The sequence below is a fragment of the Panulirus ornatus genome, chromosome 9 (genome assembly GCF_036320965.1).
Source record: "Panulirus ornatus isolate Po-2019 chromosome 9, ASM3632096v1, whole genome shotgun sequence".
NCBI lineage: Eukaryota > Metazoa > Arthropoda > Malacostraca > Decapoda > Palinuridae > Panulirus > Panulirus ornatus.
In genome coordinates this window covers 60,244,869-60,268,726 of record NC_092232.1, presented here as the reverse complement: position 1 = coordinate 60,268,726, position 23,858 = coordinate 60,244,869, and positions in this window count along the sequence as shown.

Below are 23,858 nucleotides of genomic sequence, written 5' to 3'. Positions count from 1 at the left end.
AGGAATAGAGTGAATTGGAGCGATGTGGTATACAGGGGTTGATGTGCTGTCAGTGGATTGAATCAAGGCATGTGAAGCGTCCGAGGTAAACCATGGAAAGCTGTGTAGGTATGTATATTTGCGTGTGTGGACGTGTGTATGTACATGTGTATGGGGAGGGTTGGGCCATTTCTTTCGTCTGTTTCCTTGCGCTACCTCGCAAACGCGGGAGACAGCGAAAAAAAAAAAAAAAAAAAAAAAAAAAAATATATATATATATATATATATATATATATATATATATATATATATATATATAGGGGAGAAAGAATACTTCCCACGTATTCCCTGCGTGTCGTAGAAGGCGACTAAAAGGGGAGGGAGCGGGGGGCTGGAAATCCTCCCCTCTCATTATTTTTTTTTTATTTTTCCAAAAGAAGGAATAGAGAAGGGGGCCAGGTGAGGATATTCCCTCAAAGGCCCAGTTCTCTGTTCTTAACGCTACCTCGCTAACGCGGGAAATGGCGAATAGTTTGAAAGAAAAAGAAATATATATATATATATATATATATATTTATATATATATATATATATATATATATATATATATATATATATATAATACTTTGTAGCTGTCTTCCGCGTTAGCGAGGTAGCGCAAAGAGACAGACGAAAGAATGGACCAACTCTCCCACATAACATATGTATATACATACAGGTCCACACACGTACATATACATACCTATACATCTCATCGTATGCATGAATATACGCACACACACAAAAATATATATACACTTGTACATGATTCATATTGTCTGCCTTTATTCATTCCCGTCACCACTCCGCCACATATGAAATGACTAAACCCCCTTCCCCGCATGTGGGGAAGGTAGCGCTAGGAAAAGACAACAAAGGCCGCGGTCGTTCACACTCAGTCTCTAGATGTCATGTATAATACACCGAAGCCACACCTCCCTTTCCACGTCCAGGCCCCACAAAACATTCCATGGTTTACCCCAGACGCTGCCCTGGTTCAATCCATTGACAGCACGTCGACCCCGCTATACCACAACGTTCCGATTCACACTAATCCTTGCGTGCCTTTCACCCTCCTGCATGTTCAGGCCCCGATCACTCAAAATCTTTTTCACTCCATCTTTCCACCTCCAATATGGTCTCCCACTTCTCCGCGTTCCCTCCACCTCTAACACATATAAACTCTTTGTCAATATTCCCTCACTCATTCTCTCAATGTGACCAAACCATTTCAAAACACAAACTTCTGCTCTTTCAACCTCACTCTTTTTATTACGACACATCTCACTTACCCTTTCATTACTTACTTGATCAAAACACCTCACACCACACATTGTCCTCAAACATCTCATTTCCACCATCCTCCTCCGCACAACTCTATCCATAGCTCATGCCTCGCAACCGAAAAACATTATTGGAACCTCTATTCCTTCAAACATAACAATTTTTGCTTTCCAAGATAACGTCTGGACTTCCACACTTTTTCAACGCTACCAGAACTTTCGCCCGCTCCCCTACCCTATGTTTCACTTCCGTTTTCATGGTTCCATCCGCTGCCAAATCCACTGCCAGATAATTAAAACACTTCACTTCCTCCAGCTTTTTCTCCATTCAAATCTTACCCTCCCAATTGACTTGTCCCTCAACCCTACTGTACCTGATAACCTTGCTCTTATTCACATTTACTCTCAGCTTTCTTCTTCCACATACTTAACCAAACTCAGTCACCAGCTTCTGCAGTTTCTCACCCGAATCAGCCACCAGCGCTATATCATCAGCGAACAACAACTGACTCACTTCCCAAGCTCTCTCATCCACAACAGACTGCATACTTGCCCCTCTTTCCAAAACTCTTACACTCACCTCACTAACAACCCCATCCATAAACAATATCAACCAATCATGGAGACATCAAGCACCCCTGCCGCAAACCAATATTCACTGAGAACCAATGACTTTCCTCTCTTCCTAATCGTACACATGTCTTACATCATCTATAAAAACTTTTCACTGCTTCTGACAACTTGCCTCCCACACCATATATTCTTATTACCTTCCACAGAGCATCTCTATCAACTCTATCATATGCCTTCTCCAGATCCATAAATGCTACATACAAATCCATTTGTATTTCTAAGTATTTTTCACATACACTCTTGAAAGCAAACACCTGATCCACACATCCTCTTACACTTCTGAAACCACACTGCTCTTCCCCAATCTGATGCTCTGTGCATGCCATCACTCTCTCAATCAATACCCTCCCGTATAATATCCCAGAAATGCTCAACAAACTTATACCTCTGTATTTTGAGCACTCACTTTTATCCACTTTGGCTTTGTACAATGGCACGATGCAAGCATTTCGCCAATCCTTAGGCACTTAACCATGAGTCATACATACATGAAATAACCTTACCAACCAGTCAACAATACAGTCACCCCCTTTTTTAATAAATTCCACTACAATACCATCCAAACCCGCTGCCTTGCCGGTTTTCATCCTCCGCAATGCTTTTACTACCTCTTTTCTGTTTACCATATCATTCTCCCTAACCCTCTCACTTTGCACAACACCTCGACCAAATACTCAATATCTACCACTCTATCATCAAACACGTTCTTCAAACCTTCAAAATACTCACTCCATCTCCTTCTCACATCACCACTACTTGTTATAACCTCCCCATTAGCCCCCTTCACTGAAGTTCCCAGTTGCTCCCTTGTCTTACGAACTCTATTTACCTCCTTCCAAATCATTTTTTTATTCTCTCTCAAATTCAATGATACTCTCTCTCACCCCAACCCTCATTTGCCCTCTTTTTCACCTCTTGCACCTTTCGCTTGATCCTCCTGCCTCTTACTTTTATACATCTCCCAGTCATTTGCATTACTTCCCTGCAAAAATCGTCCAAATACCTCTCTCCTCTCTTTCGCTAATAATCTTACTTCTCCATCCCACCACTCACGACACTTTCTAGTCTGCCCACCTCCCAAGCTTCTCATGCGACAAGCATCTTTTGCGCAAGCCATCACTGCTTCCCTAAATACGTCCCATTCCTCCCTCACTCCCTTTTGGCTCTTTGTTCTCACCTTTTTCCATTCTGTACTCAGTCTCTCGTGGTACTTCCTCACACAAGTCTCCTTCCCAAGTTCACTTGCTTTCACCACTCTCTTCATTTCAACATTCTCTCTTCATTTCTGAAAACCTCTACAAATCTTCACTTTCGTCTCCACAAGATAATGATCAGACATCCCTTCACTTGCACCTCTCAGCACATTAACATCCAAATGTCTCTCTTTCTAGCGCCTATCAACTAACACGTAATACAATAACGCTCTCTGGCCATCTCTCCTACTTACATACGTATACTTATGTGTATATATATATATATATATATATATATATATATATATATATATATATATATATATATATATATATATATATATATCTCCGCTCCTTCTTTTGGAAAACCAAAAGAAAAATATATACCGGGGCATTTGGACGATTTTTGCAGGGAAAAAATGCAATTGAGTGGGAGATGTATAAAAGTTTGTTTAATCTGTTTATGGATGGGGTTGTTAGGGAGGTAAATGCAAGAGTTTTGGAAAGAGGGGCAAGTATGAAGTCTGTTGGGGATGAAAGAGCTTGGGAAGTGAGTCAGTTGTTGTTCGCTGATGATACAGCACTGGTGGCTGATTCATGTGAGAAACTGCAGAAGCTGGTGACTGAGTTTGGTAAAGTGTGTGGTAGAAGAAAGTTAAGAGTAAATGTGAATAAGAGCAAGGTTATTAGGTACAGTAGGGTTGAGGGTCAATTCAATTGGGAGGTGAGTTTGAATGGAGAAAAACTGGAGGAAGTGAAGTGTTTTAGATATCTGGAAGTGGATCTGGCAGCGGATGGAACCATGGAAGTGGAAGTGGATCATAGGGTGGGGGAGGGGGCGAAAATTCTGGGAGCCTTGAAGAATGTGTGGAAGTCGAGAACATTATCTCGGAAAGCAAAAATGGGTATGTTTGAAGGAATAGTGGTTCCAACAATGTTGTATGGTTGCGAGGCGTGGGCTATGGATAGAGTTGTGCGCAGGAGGATGGATGTGCTGGAAATGATATGTTTGAGGACAATGTGTGGTGTGAGGTGGTTTGATCGAGTAAGTAACATAAGGGTAAGAGAGATGTGTGGAAATAAAAAGAGCGTGGCTGAGAGAGCAGAAGAGGGTGTTTTGAAATGGTTTGGTCACATGGAGAGAATGAGTGAGGAAAGATTGACCAAGAGGATATATGTGTCGGAGGTGGAGGGAACGAGGAGAAGAGGGAGACCAAATTGGAGGTGGAAAGATGGAGTGAAAAAGATTTTGTGTGATCGGGGCCTGAACATGCAGGAGGGTGAAAGGAGGGCAATAGAATAAAAATATATATATATATATATATATATATATATATATATATATATATATATATATATATATATATATATATATATATATATATATATATATATATATATATATATATATATATATTCCCTGGGGATAGGGGAGAAAGAATACTTCCCACGTATTCCCTGCGTGTCGTAGAAGGCGACTAAAAGGGGAGGGAGCGGGGGGCTGGAAATCCTCCCCTCTCATTTTTTTAAATTTTCCAAAAGAGGGAACAGAGAATTGGGCCAGGTGAGGGTATTCCCTCAAAGGCCCAGGCCTCTGTTCTTAACGCTACCTCGCTAATGCGGGAAATGGCGAATAGTTTGAAAGAAAGAAAAGAAAGAATATATATATATGTATATATATATATATATATATATATATATATATATATATATATATATATATATATATATATATATATATATATATATATATATATATGTTTTTTTTTTTTTATACTATTCGCTATTTCCCGCGATAGCGAGGTAGCGTTAAGAACAGAGGACTGGGCCTTTGAGGGAATATCCTCACCTGGCCCTCTTCTCTGTTCCTTCTTTTGGAAAAAAAAAAAAAAAAAAAAAAAACGAGAGGGGAGGATTTCCAGCATCCCGCTCCCTTCCCTTTTAGTCGCCTTCTACGACACGCAGGGAATACGTGGGAAGTATTCTTTCTCCCCTATCCCCAGGGAATGTATATATATATATATATATATATATATATATATATATATATATATATATATATATATATATATATATATATATTTTTTTTTTTTTTTTTTTTTTGCTTTGTCGCTGTCTCCCGCGTTTGCGAGGTAGCGCAAGGAAACAGACGAAAGAAATGGCCCAACCCACCCCCATACACATGTATATACATACGTCCACACACGCAAATATACATACCTACACAGCTTTCCATGGTTTACCCCAGACGCTTCACATGCCTTGATTCAATCCACTGACAGCCCGTCAACCCCGGTATACCACATCGCTCCAATTCACTCTATTCCTTGCCCTCCTTTCACCCTCCTGCATGTTCAGGCCCCGATCACCATATATATATATATATATATATATATATATATATATAGAGAGAGAGAGAGAGAGAGAGAGAGAGAGAGAGAGAGAGAGAGAGAGAGAGAGAGAGAGAGAGAGAGAGAGAGAGAGAGAGAGAGAGAGAGAGAGAGAGAGACAGGAGGTCAAGAGAAAGGTGCAAGAGGTGAAAAAAAGGGCAAATGAGAGTTGGGGTGAGAGAGTATTATTAAATTTTAGGGAGAATAAAAAGATGTTCTGGAAGGAGGTAAATAAAGTGCGTAAGACAAGGGAGCAAATGGGAACTTCAGTGAAGGGCGCAAATGGGGAGGTGATAACAAGTAGTGGTGATGTGAGAAGGAGATGGAGTGAGTATTTTGAAGGTTTGTTGAATGTGTTTGATGATAGAGTGGCAGATATAGGGTGTTTTGGTCCAGGTGGTGTGCAAAGTGAGAGGGTTAGGGAAAATGATTTGGTAAACAGAGAAGAGGTAGTGAAAGCTTTGCGGAAGATGAAAGCCGGCAAGGCAGCAGGTTTGGATGGTATTGCAGTGGAATTTATTAAAAAAGGGGGTGACTGTATTGTTGACTGGTTGGTAAGGTTATTTAATGTATGTATGACTCATGGTGAGGTGCCTGAGGATTGGCGGAATGCGTGCATAGTGCCATTGTACAAAGGCAAAGGGGATAAGAGTGAGTGCTCAAATTACAGAGGTATAAGTTTGTTGAGTATTCCTGGTAAATTATATGGGAGGGTATTGATTGAGAGGGTGAAGGCATGTACAGAGCATCAGATTGGGGAAGAGCAGTGTGGTTTCAGAAGTGGTAAAGGATGTGTGGATCAGGTGTTTGCTTTGAAGAATGTATGTGAGAAATACTTAGAAAAGCAAATGGATTTGTATGTAGCATTTATGGATCTGGAGAAGGCATATGATAGAGTTGATAGAGATGCTCTGTGGAAGGTATTAAGAATATATGGTGTGGGAGGAAAGTTGTTAGAAGCAGTGAAAAGTTTTTATCGAGGATGTAAGGCATGTGTACGTGTAGGAAGAGAGGAAAGTGATTGGTTCTCAGTGAATGTAAGTTTGCGGCAGGGGTGTGTGATGTCTCCATGGTTGTTTAATTTGTTTATGGATGGGGTTGTTAGGGAGGTAAATGCAAGAGTTTTGGAAAGAGGGGCAAGTATGAAGTCTGTTGGGGATGAGAGAGCTTGGGAAGTGAGTCAGTTGTTGTTCGCTGATGATACAGCGCTGGTGGCTGATTCATGTGAGAAACTGCAGAAGCTGGTGACTGAGTTTGGTAAAGTGTGTGGAAGAAGAAAGTTAAGAGTAAATGTGAATAAGAGCAAGGTTATTAGGTACAGTAGGGTTGAGGGTCAAGTCAATTGGGAGGTGAGTTTGAATGGAGAAAAACTGGAGGAAGTGAAGTGGTTTAGATATCTGGGAGTGGATCTGGCAGCGGATGGAACCATGGAAGCGGAAGTGGATCATAGGGTGGGGGAAGGGGGCGAAAATTCTGGGGGCCTTGAAGAATGTGTGGAAGTCGAGAATATTATCTCGGAAAGCAAAAATGGGTATGTTTGAAGGAATAGTGGTTCCAACAATGTTGTATGGTTGCGAGGCGTGGGCTATGGATAGAGTTGTGCGCAGGAGGATGGATGTGCTGGAAATGAGATGTTTGAGGACAATGTGTGGTGTGAGGTGGTTTGATCGAGTGAGTAACGTAAGGGTAAGAGAGATGTGTGGAAATAAAAAGAGCGTGGTTGAGAGAGCAGAAGGAGGGTGTTTTGAAGTGGTTTGGGCACATGGAGAGAATGAGTGAGGAAAGATTGACCAAGAGGATATATGTGTCGGAGGTGGAGGGAACTAGGAGAAGAGGGAGACCAAATTGGAGGTGGAAAGATGGAGTGAAAAAGATTTTGTGTGATCGGGGCCAGAACATGCAGGAGGGTGAAAGGAGGGCAAGGAATAGAGTGAATTGGAGCGATGTGGTATACCGGGGTTGACGTGCTGTCAGTGGATTGAATCAAGGGCATGTGAAGCGTCTGGGGTAAACCATGGAAAGGCTGTGTAGGTATGTATATTTGCGTGTGTGGACGTATGTATATACATGTGTATGGGGGGGGGGGTTGGGCCATTTCTTTCGTCTGTTTCCTTGCGCTACCTCGCAAACGCGGGAGACAGCGACAAAGTATAAAAAAAAAAAATATATATATATATATATATATATATATATATATATATATATATATATATGTATATATATATATATATTTTTTTTTTTTTTTTTTTATACTTTGTCGCTGTCTCCCGCGTTTGCGAGGTAGCGCAAGGAAACAGACGAAAGAAATGGCCCAACCCCCCCCATACACATGTACATACACACGTCCACACACGCAAATATACATACCTACACAGCTTTCCATGGTTTACCCCGGACGCTTCACATGCCTTGATTCAATCCACTGACAGCACGTCAACCCCTGTATACCACAACGCTCCAATTCACTCTATTCCTTGCCCTCCTTTCACCCTCCTGCATGTTCAGGCCCCGATCACACAAAATCCTTTTCACTCCATCTTTCCACCTCCAATTTGGTCTCCCTCTTCTCCTCGTTCCCTCCACCTCCGACACATATATCCTCTTGGTCAATCTTTCCTCACTCATCCTCTCCATGTGCCCAAACCACTTCAAAACACCCTCTTCTGCTCTCTCAACCACGCTCTTTTTATTTCCACACATCTCTCTTACCCTTACGTTACTTACTCGATCAAACCACCTCACACCACACATTGTCCTCAAACATCTCATTTCCAGCACATCCATCCTCCTGCGCACAACTCTATCCATATCCCACGCCTCGCAACCATACAACATTGTTGGAACTACTATTCCTTCAAACATACCCATTTTTGCTTTCCGGGATAATGTTCTCGACTTCCACACATTTTTCAAGGCTCCCAAAATTTTCGCCCCCTCCCCCACCCTATGATCCACTTCCGCTTCCATGGTTCCATCCGCTGACAGATCCACTCCCAGATATCTAAAACACTTCACTTCCTCCAGTTTTTCTCCATTCAAACTCACCTCCCAATTGACTTGACCCTCAACCCTACTGTACCTAATAACCTTGCTCTTATTCACATTTACTCTTAACTTTCTTCTTCCACACACTTTACCAAACTCCGTCACCAGCTTCTGCAGTTTCTCACATGAATCCGCCACCAGCGCTGTATCATCAGCAAACAACAACTGACTCATTTCCCAAGCTCTCTCATCCCCAACAGACTTCATACTTGCCCCTCTTTCCAAGACTCTTGCATTTACCTCCCTAACAACCCCATCCATAAACAAATTAAACAACCATGGAGACATCACACACCCCTGCCGCAAACCTACATTCACTGAGAACCAATCACTTTCCTCTCTTCCTACACGTACACATGCCTTGCATCCTCGATAAAAACTTTTCACTGCTTCTAACAACTTGCCTCCCACACCATATATTCTTAATACCTTCCACAGAGCATCTCTATCAACTCTATCATATGCCTTCTCCAGATCCATAAATGCTACATACAAATCCATTTGCTTTTCTAAGTATTTCTCACATACATTCTTCAAAGCAAACACCTGATCCACACATCCTCTACCACTTCTGAAACCACACTGCTCTTCCCCAATCTGATGCTCTGTACATGCCTTCACCCTCTCAATCAATACTCTCCCATATAATTTACCAGGAATACTCAACAAACTTATACCTCTGTAATTTGAGCACTCACTCTTATCCCCTTTGCCTTTGTACAATGGCACTATGCACGCATTCCGCCAATCCAATATATATATATATATATATATATATATATATATATTTATATATATATATATTTTTTTTTTTTTTTTCATACTATTCGCCATTTCCCGCATTAGCGAGGTAGCGTTAAGAACAGAGGACTGGGCCTTTGAGGGAATATCCTCATATGGCCCCCTTCTCTGTTCCTTCTTTTGGAAAATTTAAAAAAAAATGAGAGGGGAGGATTTCCAGCCCCCCGCTCCCTTCCCTTTTAGTCGCCTTCTACGACATGCAGGGAATACGTGGGAAGTATTCTTTCTCCCCTATATATATTTATCTATTTATTCACTTTGCCCCGTCGCCGCCCCCCGCGCCAGCGAGGTAGTGCAAGGAAACAGACGAAAGAACGGCCCAACCCACCCACACACACATGTACATACACACACGTCCACACACACCACATACACACCTATACATCTCAACGTACACATACATATACACACACAGACATATACACATATACCCACGTACACAATTCACACTGTCTGCCTCTATTCATTCCCATCGCCACCCCGCCACACATGGAATAACAACATCCTTCCCCCTCATGTGTGTGAGGTAGTGCTAGGAAAAGACAACAAAGGCCCCATTCGCCCACACTCAGTCTCTAGCTGTCACGCGATAATGCCCCGAAACCACAGCTCCCTCTCCACATCCAGGCCCCACAGAACTTTCCATGGCCCACCCCAAACGCTCCACACGCCCCGGCTCAACCCACCGACACCACGTCGACCCCAGCACACCACACCGTTCCAATTCACTATATATATATATATATATATATATATATATATATATATATATATATATTTTTTTTTTTTTTTTCAAACTATTCGCCATTTCCCGCGTTAGCGAGGTAGCATTAAGAACAGAGGACTGGGCCTTTTTTGGAATATCCTCACCTGGCCCCCTCTGTTCCTTCTTTTGGAAAAAAAAAAAAAAAAAAAAAAAAAAAAAAGAGGGGAGGATTTCCAGCCCCCCGCTCCCTTCCCTTTTAGTCGCCTTCTACGACACGCAGGGATAGGGGATTAAGAATATATATATATATATACATATATATATATATATATATATATATATATATATATATATATATATATATATATACATATATATATATATATATATATGTATATATATATATATATATATATATATATATATATATATATATATATATATATATATATTTTTTTTTTATTTTCATCTGCTTTGTCGCTGTCTCCCGCGATAGAGAGGCAGCGCAAGGAAACAGACGAAAGAATGGCCTAACTCACCCACATACACATGTATATACATACACGTTAACACACGCAAATATACATCCCTATACATCTCCATGTACACATATATATACACACACATATATACATATATACACATGTACATAATTCATACTGTCTGCCTTTATTCATTCCCATCGCCACCTCTCCACACATGGAATAACAACCCCCTCCACTCTCATGTGTGCGAGGTAGCGCTAGGAAAAGACAACAAAAGCCCCATTCGTTCACACTCAGTCTCTAGCTCGCATGAAATAATGCACCAAAACCACAGCTCCCTTTCCACATCCAGGCCCCACAGAACTTTCCATGGTTTACCCCAGACGCTTCACATGCCCTGCTTCAATCCATTGACAGCACATCGACCCCGGTGTACCACATCGTTCCAATTCACTCTATTCCTTGCACGCCTTTCACACTCCTGCATGTTCAGGCCCCGATCACTCAAAGTCTTTTTCACTCCATCTTTCCATATCCAATATTTGCTGTCATGCAATAATGGCCGAAATCACAGCTCCCTTTCCACATCCAGGTCCCACACAACTTTCCATGGTTTACCCCAGATGCTTCACATGCCCTGATTCAATCCATTGACAGCACGTCAACACCGTTATACTACATCGATCCAATTCACTCTATTCCTTGCCCGCCTTTCAGCCTCCTGCATGTTCAGGCCTCGATCACTCAAAATCTTTATCACTCCATCCTTCCACCTCCAATTTGATTTCCCACTTCTCCTCGTTCCCTCCACCTCCGACACATATATCCTCTTGGTCAATCTTTCCTCACTCATTCTCTCCATGTGCCCAAACCATTTCAAAACACCCTCTTCCGCTTTCTCAACCAAACTCTTTTTATTTCAACACATCTCTCTTACCCTTACATTACTTACTCGATCAAATCACCTCACACCACATATTGTCCTCAAACATCTCATTTCCAGCACATCCATCCTCCTGCGCACAACTCTATCAACAGCCCACGCCTCGTAACCATACAACATTGATGGAACCACTATTCCTTCAAACATACCCATTTTTGCTTTCGGAGATAATGTTCTCGACTTCCACACATTCTTCAAGGCTCCCAGGATTTTCGCCCCCTCCCCCACCCAATGATTCACTTCCGCTTCCATGGTTCCATCCGCTGCCAGATCCACTCCCAGATATCTAAAACACTTTACTTCCTCCAGTTTTTCTCCATTCAAACTTACCTCCCAATTGACTTGACCCTCAACCCTACTGTACCTAATAACCTTGCTCTTATTCACATTTACTCTTAACTTTCTTCTTTCACACACCTTACTAAACTCAGTCACCAGCATCTGCAGTTTCTCACATGAATCAGCCACCAGCGCTGTATCATCAGCGAACAACAACTGACTCACTTCCCAAGCTCTCTCATCCCCAACAGACTTCATACTTGCCCCTCTTTCCAAAACTCTTGCATTCACCTCCCTAACAACCCCAACCATAAGCAAATTAAACAACCATGGAGACATCACACACCCCTGCCGCAAACCTACATTCACCGAGAACCAATCACTTTCCTCTCTTCCTACACGTACACATGCCTTACATCCTCGATAAAAACTTTTCACTGCTTCTAACGACTTGCCTCCCACACCATATATTCTTAGTACCTTCCACAGAGCATCTCTATCAACTCTATCACATGCCTTCTCCACATCCATAAATGCTATATACAAATCCATTTCCTTTTCTAAGTATTCCCCACATACATTCTTCAAAGCAAACACCTGATCCACACATCCTCTACCACTTCTGAAACCATACTGCTCTTCCCCAATCTGATGATCTGTACATGCCTTCACCCTCTCAATCAATACCCTCCCATATAATTTACCAGGAATATTCAACAAACTTATACCTCTGTAATTTGAGCACTCACTCTTATCCCCTTTGCCTTTTTACAATGGCACTATGCACGCATTCCGCTAATCCTCAGGTACCTCACCATGAATCATGCATACCAACCAGTCAACAATACAGTCACCCCCTTTTTTAATAGATTCCACTGCAATACCATCCAAACCTGCTGTCTTGCCGGTTTTCATTTTCCGCAAAGCTTTTACTACCTCTTCTCTGTTTACCAAATCATTCCCTAACACTCTCACTTTGCACACCACCTCGACCAAAACACCCTATATCTGCCACTCTATCATCAAACACATTCAACAAACCTTCAAAATACTCACTCCATCTCCTTCTCACATCACTACTACTTGTTATCACCTCCCCATTAGCCCCCTTCACTGAAGTTCCCTTTTGCTCCCTTGTCTTACGCACTTTATTTACCTCCTCCCAGAACATCTGTCTATTCTCCCTAAAAATTAATGATACTCTCTCACCCCAACTCTCATTTGCCCTCTTTTTCACCTCTTGCACCTTTCTCTTGACCTCCTGTCTCTTTCTTTTATACATCTCCCACTCATTTATATCTATATGTATATATATATATGTATATATATGATGTAAGGAATGTTATAAATTTCAGAACTGCCACCATAATGCTGTTCATTGATATATATAGAAACGATTATTACCTAAGATATTGGGAGCACAGAAATTTAAGATGTTAACATAATCTTTATGTAGCCTTTTAAGTAAGAACGTGCAAGCTAGTCGTATTGTATTTCTAAGTATTTCTGATAGCTTATATCTTAAAGATTACAAGGTTAATCATTTTGATAGATAGCTTTTGGCCATATGAAATTCTCTTGATAAGAAACTTCTAGATATCATGATTTCCTTAGTTGTTGTTACTTTGTCTTTTTTCTTGGTCGAAATAGTGTGGGCTATATATTTACTGTCTTCCTGATCAAACGAAGTTTCACACTTTTGATTTTCATTGGTGTAAGAATTTCCTGTGATCTTTTTTTGATAATGGTCATTTATGGTACGTTTGTATAGAAAAAATCATTCTCTTGATGTTATAATTTCTGGCAAAATCTGAGGTATACAGGGAAAATACATTGCGTTGGGGTCTTGTAATACATGCTGGGAAAATAAGTTGTGTTTCTTGGAAGATTCACAATCGGTCTTCCTATTTTACGTCTTGTGTTGACATGTCCTTCCCTCCTCCACCTCCTTATCCACCTGCAGACGGTAGTCACACTGGTGCCCATCTCTCGTGCTATGGTTCGGGTAGGGACGCCATCCACCCACATCCACACCAGCCTGATACGTTCAGTTATCGTTGTAGGTTTGAACCTGTATCGCCCATCCATTATCCTGTGTGGATATAAGGTACATGTACACTGTGCTAACAGGACTATAGTGAAAGAGAGAGAAATCTATTTTGAATTAATGGTCAGTAGTGTCAGGGACGACAGTAAGTCAGCCGAATCTTCACTCCGTCCATTGTTAGAGAGATTACGACGTATTAGTTAAAATGCACAAATCAAAGTTCCCAAGTCAGTCTCAATGGAAATGCACCATCCTTAGCGTTGCATCAGGAAGCAATAATTGGAGCTGATATCAGCATTACAGTATGAGAGGCGGATAAAGGGGTTGGGGAAGGAGCAATATATATTATCCCTGGGGATAGAGGAGAAAGAACACTTCCCACGTATTCCCTACGTGTCGTAGAAGGCAATTAAAGGGGAGGGAGCGGGGGGCTGCAAATTCTCCCCTCTCGTTTTTTTTTTTTTTTTTACTTTTCCAAAACAAGGAACAGTGAAGGGGGTCAGGTAAGGATATTCCCTCAAAGGCCCGGCAATCCGTACTTAACGCTACCTCCCTAACGCGGGAAACGGCATATTGTATGAAAGAGGAGAAATATATATATATATATATATATATATATATATATATATATATATATATATATATATATATATATATATATATATATATATACATATATATATGTGTGTGTGTGCATTGTGTATGGGGGTGGGTTGTGCCATTTCTTTCGTCTGTTTCCTTGCGCTACCTCGCAAACGCGGGAGACAGCGACAAAGCAAAATAAATAAAAATATATATATATATATATATATATATATATATATATATATATATATATATATATATATATATATATATATATATCTTTCTTTTCTTTCAAACTATTCGCCATTTCCCGCATTAGCGAGGTAGCTTTGTCGCTGTCTCCCGCGTTTGCGAGGTAGCGCAAGGAAACAGACGAAAGAAATGGCACAACCCACCCCCATACACAATGCACACACACACACGCCCACACACGCAAATATACATACCTATACATCTCAATGTACACAAATATATACACACACAGACACATACATATATACCCATGCACACAATTCACACTGCCTGCCCCTATTCATTCCCATCGCCACCTCGCCACACATGGAATACCATCCTCCTCCCCCCTCATGTGTGCGAGGTAGCACTAGGAAAAGACAACAAAGGCCCCATTCGTTCACACTCAGTCTCCAGCTGTCACGCAATAATGCCCGAAACCACAGCTCCCTTTCCACATCCAGGCCCCACAGAACTTTCCATGGTTTACCCCAGACGCTTCACATGCCCTGATTCAATCCACTGACAGCACGTCAACCCCGGTATACCACATCGATCCAATTCACTCTATTCCTTGCCCGCCTTTCACCCTCCTGCATGTTCAGGCCCCGATCACTCAAAATCTTTTTCACTCCATCTTTCCACCTCCAATTTGGTCTCCCACTTCTCCTCGTTCCCTCCACCTCAGACACATATATCTCTTGGTCAATCTTTCCTCACTCATTCTCTCCATGTGCCCAAACCATTTCAAAACACACACACACATATATATATATATATATATATATATATATATATATATATATATATATATATATATATATATATATATATATATATATATATATATATATATATTCATCTATTTTATTTATCTATTTTGCTTTGTCGCTGTCTCCCGCGTTAGCGAGGTAGCGCAAGGAAACACACGAAAGAATGGCCCAACCTACCCACATATACATGTATGTACATACACGTCCACACACGTCAAATATGCATACCTATACATCTCAATGTACACATATATATATATACACACACAGGCATATACATATATACACATGTACATATTTCATACTGTCTGCCTTTATTTATTCCCATCGCCACCTCGCTACACATGGAATAACATCCCCCTGCCCCCTCATGTGCGCGAGGTAGCGCTAGGGAAAGACAACAAAGGCCCCATTCGTTCACACTCAATCTCTAGCTGTCATGTAAAAATAAACTGATACCATAACTCTCTTTCCACATCCAGGCCCCACACAACTTTCCATGGTTTACCCCAGACGCTTCACATGCCCTGGTTCAATCCATTGACAGCACGTCGACCTCAGTATACGACATCGTTCCAATTCACTCTATTCCTTGCACTCCTTTCACCCTCCTGCATGTTCAGGTCTCGATCACTCAAAATCTTTTTCGCTCCATCTTTCAACCTCCAATTTGGTCTCCCACTTCTCCTCGTTCCCTCCACCTCTGACATATATATCATCTTGGTCAATTTTTGCTCACTCATTCTCTCCATGTGACCAAACAATTTCAAAACACCCTCTTTTGCTCTCTCAGCCACACTCTTTTTTTTTTTCCACACATCTCTCTTACCCTTACATTACTTACTCGATCAAACCGCCTCACACCACATATTGTCCTCAAACATCTCATTTCCAGCACATTCACCCTCCTGCGCACAACTCTATCCATAGCCCACGCCTCGCAACCATACAACATTGTTGGAATCACTATTCCTTCAAATTTACCCATTTTTTGATTTCCGAGATAATGTTCTCGACATCCAAACATTCTTCAATGCTCCAAGAATTTTCGCCCCCTCCCCCACTCTATCATTCACTTCCGCTTCCATGGTTCCATCCGCTGCCAGATCCACTCCCAGATATCTAAAACACTTTACTTCCTCCAGTTTTTCTCCATTCAAACTTACCTCCCAATTGACTTGACCCTCAACCCTACTGTACCTAATAACCTTGCTCTTATTCACATTTACTCTTAACTTTCTTCTTTCACACACTTTACCAAACTCAGTCACCAGCTTCTGCAGTTTCTCACATGAATCAGCCACCAGCGCTGTATCATCAGCGAACAACAACTAACTCACTTCCCAAGCTCTCTCATCCCCAACAGACTGCATACTTGCCCCTCTTTCCAAAACTCTTGCATTCACCTCCCTAACAACCCCATCCATATTAAACAACCATGGAGACATCACACACCCATGCCGCAAACCTACATTCACTGAGAACCAATCACTTTCCTCTCTTCCTACACGTACACATGCCTTACATCCTCGATAAAAACTTTTCACTGCTTCTAACAACTTGCCTCCCACACCATATATTCTTAATACCTTCCACAGAGCATCTCTATCAATTCTATCATATGCTTTCTCCAGATCCATAAATGCTACATACAAGTCCATTTGCTTTTCTAAGTATTTCTCACATACATTCTTCAAAGCAAACACCTGATCCACACATCCTCTACCACTTCTGAAACCACACTGCTCTTCCCCAGTCTGATGGTCTGTACATGCCTTCACCCTCTCAATCAATACCCTCCCATATAATATACCAGGAATATTCAACAAACTTATACCTCTGTAATTTGAGCACTCACTCTTATCCCCTTTGCCTTTGTACAATGGCTCTATGCACGCATTCCGCCAATCCTCAGGCACCTCACCATGAATCATACATACATTAAATAACCTTACCAACCAGTCAACAATACAGTCAACCCCCTTTTTTAATAAATTCCACTGCAAAACCATCCGAACCTGCTGCCTTGCCGGCTTTCATCTTCCGTAAAGCTTTTACTACCTCTTCTCTGCTTACCAAACATTTTCCCTAACCCTCTCACTTTGCACACCACCTCGACCAAAACACCCTATATCTGCCACTCTATCATCAAACACATTCAACAAACCATGAAAATACTCACTCTATCTCCTTCTCACATCAACACTACTTGTTATCACCTCCCCATTAGCCCCCTTCACTGAAGTTGCCATTTGCTCCCTTGTCTTACGCACTTTATTTACCTCCTTCCAAAACATCTTTTTATTCTCCCTAAAACTTAATGATACTCTCTCAACTCAACTCTCATTTGCGCTCTTTTTCACCTCTTGCATCTTTCTCTTGACCTCCTGCCTCTTTCTGCCTGGGGATAGGGGAGAAAGAATACTTACCACGCATTCCTCACGTGTCTTAGAAGACAACTAAAGGGGACGGGAGCGGGGGGCCAGAAACCCTCCCCTCCTTGTATTTTAACGTTCTAAAGAGGGGAAACAGAAGAAGGAGTCACGCGGGGAGTGCTCATCCTCCTCGAAGGCTCAGATTGGAGTGTCTAAATATGTGTGGATGTAATCAAGATGAGAAAAACGGAGAGATAGATAGTATGTTTGAGGAAAGGAACCTGGATTTTTTTGGCTCTGAGTGAAAGGAAGCTCAAGGGTAAAGGGGAAGAGTGGTTTAGGAATGTCTTGGGAGTAAAGTCAGGGGTTAGTAAGAGGACAAGAGCAAGGGAAGGAGTAGCACTACTCCTGAAACAGGAGTTGTAGGAGTATGTGATAGAGTATAAGAAAGTACATTCTTGATTAATATGGGTAAAATTGAAAGTTGGTGGAGAGGGATGGGTAATTATTGGTGCATATGCACCTGGGCATGAGAAAAAAGATCATGAGAGGCAAGTGTTTTGGGAGTAGCTGAATGAGTGTGTTAGTGGTTTTGATACAAAAGACCGGGTTATAGTGATGGGTGATTTGAATGCAAAGGTGAGTAATGTGGCAGTTGAGGGAATAATTGGTATACATTGGGTGTTCAGTGTTGCAAATGGAAATGGTGAAGAGCTTTTAGATTTATGTGCTGAAAAAGGACTGGTGATTGGGAATACCTGGTTTAAAAAGCGAGATATACATAAGTATACTTATGTAAGTAGGAGATATGGCCAGAGAGCGTTATTGGATTACGTGTTAATTGATAGGCGCGCGAAAGAGAGACTTTTGGATGTAAATGTGCTGAGAGGTGCAACTGGAGGGATGTCTGATCATTATCTTGTGGAGGCTAAGGTGAAGATTTGTATGGGTTTTCAGAAAAGAAGAGAGAATGTTGGGGTGATGAGAGTGGTAAGAGTAAGTGAGCTTGGGAAGGAGACTTGTGTGAGGAAGTACCAGGAGAGACTGAGTACAGAATGGAAAAATGTGAGAATAAAGGAGGTAAGGGGAGTGTGGGAGGAATGGGATGTATTTAGGGAAGCAGTGATGGCTTGCGCAAAAGATGCTTCTGGCATGAGAAACGTGGAAGGTGGGTTGATTAGAAAGGGTAGTGAGTGGTGGAATGAAGAAGTAAGATTATTAGTGAAAGAGAAGAGAGAGGCATTTGAACGATCTTTGCAGGGAAAAAATGCAAATGAATGGGAGATCTATATATATATATATATATATATATATATATATATATATATATATATATATATATATATATATATATATATATATGTATATATATATATATATATATATAAAATGCAAATGAATGGGAGATCTATATATATATATATATATATATATATATATATATATATATATATATATATATATATATATATATATATATATATATATATATAAATAATAATATAAAAATAATAATATATATATATATATATATACGTGTAGGAAGAGAGGAAAGTGATTGGTTCTCAGTGAATGTAGGTTTGCGGCAGGGGTGTGTGATCTCTCCATGGTTGTTTAATTTGTTTATGGATGGGGTTCTTAGGGAGGTAAATGCAAGAGTTTTGGAAAGAGGGGCAAGTATGAAGTCTGTTGGGGATGAGAGAGCTTGGGAAGTGAGTCAGTTGTTGTTCGCTGATGATACAGCGCTGGTGGCTGATTCATGTGAGAAACTGCAGAAGCTGGTGACTGAGTTTGGTAAAGTGTGTGGAAGAAGAAAGTTAAGAGTAAATGTGAATAAGAGCAAGGTTATTAGGTACAGTAGGGTTGAGGGTCAAGTCAATTGGGAGGTGAGTTTGAATGGAGAAAAACTGGAGGAAGTGAAGTGTTTTAGATATCTGGGAGTGGATCTGGCAGCGGATGGAACCATGGAAGCGGAAGTGGATCATAGGGTGGGGGAGGGGGCGAAAATTCTGGGGGCCTTGAAGAATGTGTGGAAGTCGAGAACATTATCTCGGAAAGCAAAAATGGGAATGTTTGAAGGAATAGTGGTTCCAACAATGTTGTATGGTTGCGAGGCGTGGGCTATGGATAGAGTTGTGCGCAGGAGGATGGATGTGCTGGAAATGAGATGTTTGAGGACAATGTGTGGTGTGAGGTGGTTTGATCGAGTGAGTAACGTAAGGGTAAGAGAGATGTGTGGAAATAAAAAGAGCGTGGTTGAGAGAGCAGAAGAGGGTGTTTTGAAGTGGTTTGGGCACATGGAGAGGATGAGTGAGGAAAGATTGACCAAGAGGATATATGTGTCGGAGGTGGAGGGAGCAAGGAGAAGAGGGAGACCAAATTGGAGGTGGAAAGATGGAGTGAAAAAGATTTTGTGTGATCGGGGCCTGAACATGCAGGAGGGTGAAAGGAGGGCAAGGAATAGAGTGAATTGGAGCGATGTGGTATACCGGGGTTGACGTGCTGTCAGTGGATTGAATCAAGGCATGTGAAGCGTCTGGGGTAAACGTGTGGACGTATGTATATACATGTGTATGGGGGGGTTGGGCCATTTCTTTCCTGTTTCCTTGCGCTACCTCGCAAACGCGGGAGACAGCGACAAAGTATAAAAAAAAGAAATATATATATATATATATATATATATATATATATATATATATATATATATATATATATATATCTTTTTTTTTTTTTGCTTTATTGCTGTCTCCGCGTTTGCGAGGTAGCGCAAGGAAACAGACGAAAGAAATGGCCCAACCCACCCCCATACACATGTATATACATACGTCCACACACGCAAATATACATACCTACACAGCTTTCCATGGTTTAGCCCAGACGCTTCACATGCCCTGATTCAATCCACTGACAGCACGTCAACCCCGGTATACCACATCGATCCAATACACTCTATTCCTTGCCCTCCTTTCACCCTCCTGCATGTTCAGGCCCCGATCACACAAAATCTTTTTCACTCCATCTTTCCACCTCCAATTTGGTCTCCCACTTCTCCTCGTTCCCTCCACCTCCGACACATATATCCTCTTGGTCAATCTTTCCTCACTCATTCTCTCCATGAGCCCAAACCATTTCAAAACACCCTCTTCTGCTCTCTCAACCACGCTCTTTTTATTTCCACACATCTCTCTTACCCTTACGTTACTTACTCGGTCAAACCACCTCACACCACACATTGTCCTCAAACATCTCATTTCCAGCACATCCATCCTCCTGCGCACAATTCTATCCATAGCCCACGCCTCGCAACCATACAACATTGTTGGAACCACTATTCCTTCAAACATACCCATTTTTGCTTTCCGAGATAATGTTCTCGACTTCCACACATTCTTCAAGGCTCCCAGGATTTTCGCCCCCCCCCCCACCCTATGATCCACTTCCGCTTCCATGGTTCCATCCACTGCCAGATCCACTCCCAGATATCTAAAACACTTTACTTCCTCCAGTTTTTCTCCATTCAAACTTACCTCCCAATTGACTTGACCCTCAACCCTACTGTACCTAATTACCTTGCTCTTATTCACATTTACTCTTAACTTTCTTCTTTCACACACTTTACCAAACTCAGCCACCAGCTTCTGCAGTTTCTCACATGAATCAGCCACCAGCGCTGTATCATCAGCGAACAACTGACTCACTTCCCAAGCTCTCTCATCCCCAACAGACTTCCTACTTGCCCCTCTTTCCAAAACTCTTGCATTTACCTCCCTAACAACCCCATCCATAAACAAATTAAAAAGCCATGGAGACATCACACACCCCTGCCGCAAACCTACATTCACTGAGAACTAATCACTTTCCTCTCTTCCTACACGTACACATGCCTTACATCCTCGATAAAAACTTTTCACTGCTTCTTACAACTTGCCTCCCACACCATATATTCTTAATACCTTCCACAGAGCATCTCTATCAACTTTATATTATGCCTTCTCTAGATCCATAAATGCTACATACAAATCCATTTGCTTTTCTAAGTATTTCTCACATACATTCTTCAAAGCAAACACCTGATCCACACATCCTCTACCACTTCTGAAACCACACTGCTCTTCCCCAATCTGATGCTCTGTACATGTCTTCACCCTCTCAATCAATACCCTCCCATATAATTTAACAGGAATACTCTGTAAGACTCACGCACACTACCATTAATTTTTCATTAACTATTTTTTATTATCATTTTACTGTAAGTTACATAGAGTTAGATGCATGTTCCCACGGGCCCACTGTTCCCACGGGCTACTGTTACTCAGGATGTTTGAACACGTAAGATCTGATCTGTTATTTGAACACGTAAGATCTGATCTGTTATTTGAACACGTTGTTGAAGGGGTGTTGACGGACTCCCATATAACCCCTGCCAGTGTGACCTGAGGGGACACACTGGCCAGCATCGTCACACTGTTCACTAGAGTGTGTCGTAGTGTGTCACACTGGCCAGCATCGTCACACTGTTCACTAGAGTGTGTCGTAGTGTGTCACACTGGCCAGCATCGTCACACTGTTCACTAGAGTGTGTCGTAGTGTGTCACACTGGCCAGCATCGTCACACTGTTCACTAGAGTGTGTCGTAGTGTGTCACACTGGCCAGCATCGTCACACTGTTCACTAGAGTGTGTCGTAGTGTGTCACACTGGCCAGCATCGTCACACTGTTCACTAGAGTGTGTCGTAGTGTGTCACGCTGGCCAGCATCGTCACACTGTTCACTAGAGTGTGTCGTAGTGTGTCATAAGACTATAGCCCAGAGTACTACAGATGTACGTACATATTCTTTTGTAATAAATCTACAAAGGCCGCCTGATCTTCATTGACTACCATCCACGAAGAAGACCTGTATTCATTCCTGACAACTCAACCTTACAAATGGTGGCAACGAAGTAAGAACCTACGTGACCACACACCACCGTCACGTCTACTTCATATTTCTACGCCTGGTGTTGCCAGCAGTCATACAAGCCTACCTGACAGTCTTGGCGCTCGCTCTACTGGACGTTAAGGGCGGAATCCACGGCCGACTACGTTCTCCATCACCCGTATCTCCAGGCAGTGAAGATACGTCTATATTGCATTGCTGACACTGTGTGACTTGCCAGGGAACACAGCGCATCCACCGTGGAGTGTTGTCATCACATCCACGCGTCTCCAGCAAGGTCAGCCATCCTGCCAACACCACCGTGTAGTGTTGTCATCACATCCACGCGTCTCCAGCAAGGTCAGCCATCCTGCCAACACCACCGTGGAGTGTTGTCATCACATCCACGCGTCTCCAGCAAGGTCAGCCATCCTGCCAACACCACCGTGTAGTGTTGTCATCACATCCACGCGTCTCCAGCAAGGTCAGCCATCCTGCCAACACCACCGTGTAGTGTTGTCATCACATCCACGCGTCTCCAGCAAGGTCAGCCATCCTGCCAACACCACCGTGTAGTGTTGTCATCACATCCACGCGTCTCCAGCAAGGTCAGCCATCCTGCCAACACCACCGTGTAGTGTTGTCATCACATCCACGCGTCTCTAGCAAGGTCAGCCATCCTGCCAACACCACCGTGTAGTGTTGTCATCACATCCACGCGTCTCCAGCAAGGTCAGCCATCCTGCCAACACCACCGTGTAGTGTTGTCATCACATCCACGCGTCTCCAGCAAGGTCAGCCATCCTGCCAACACCACCGTGTAGTGTTGTCATCACATCCACGCGTCTCCAGCAAGGTCAGCCATCCTGCCAACACCACCGTGTAGTGTTGTCATCACATCCACGCGTCTCCAGCAAGGTCAGCGATCCTGCCAACACCACCGTGGAGTGTTGTCATCACATCCACGCGTCTCCAGCAAGGTCAGCCATCCTGCCAACACCACCGTGTAGTGTTGTCATCACATCCACGCGTCTCCAGCAAGGTCAGCCATCCTGCCAACACCACCGTGGAGTGTTGTCATCACATCCACGCGTCTCCAGCAAGGTCAGCCATCCTGCCAACACCACGGTGTAGTGTTGTCATCACATCCACGC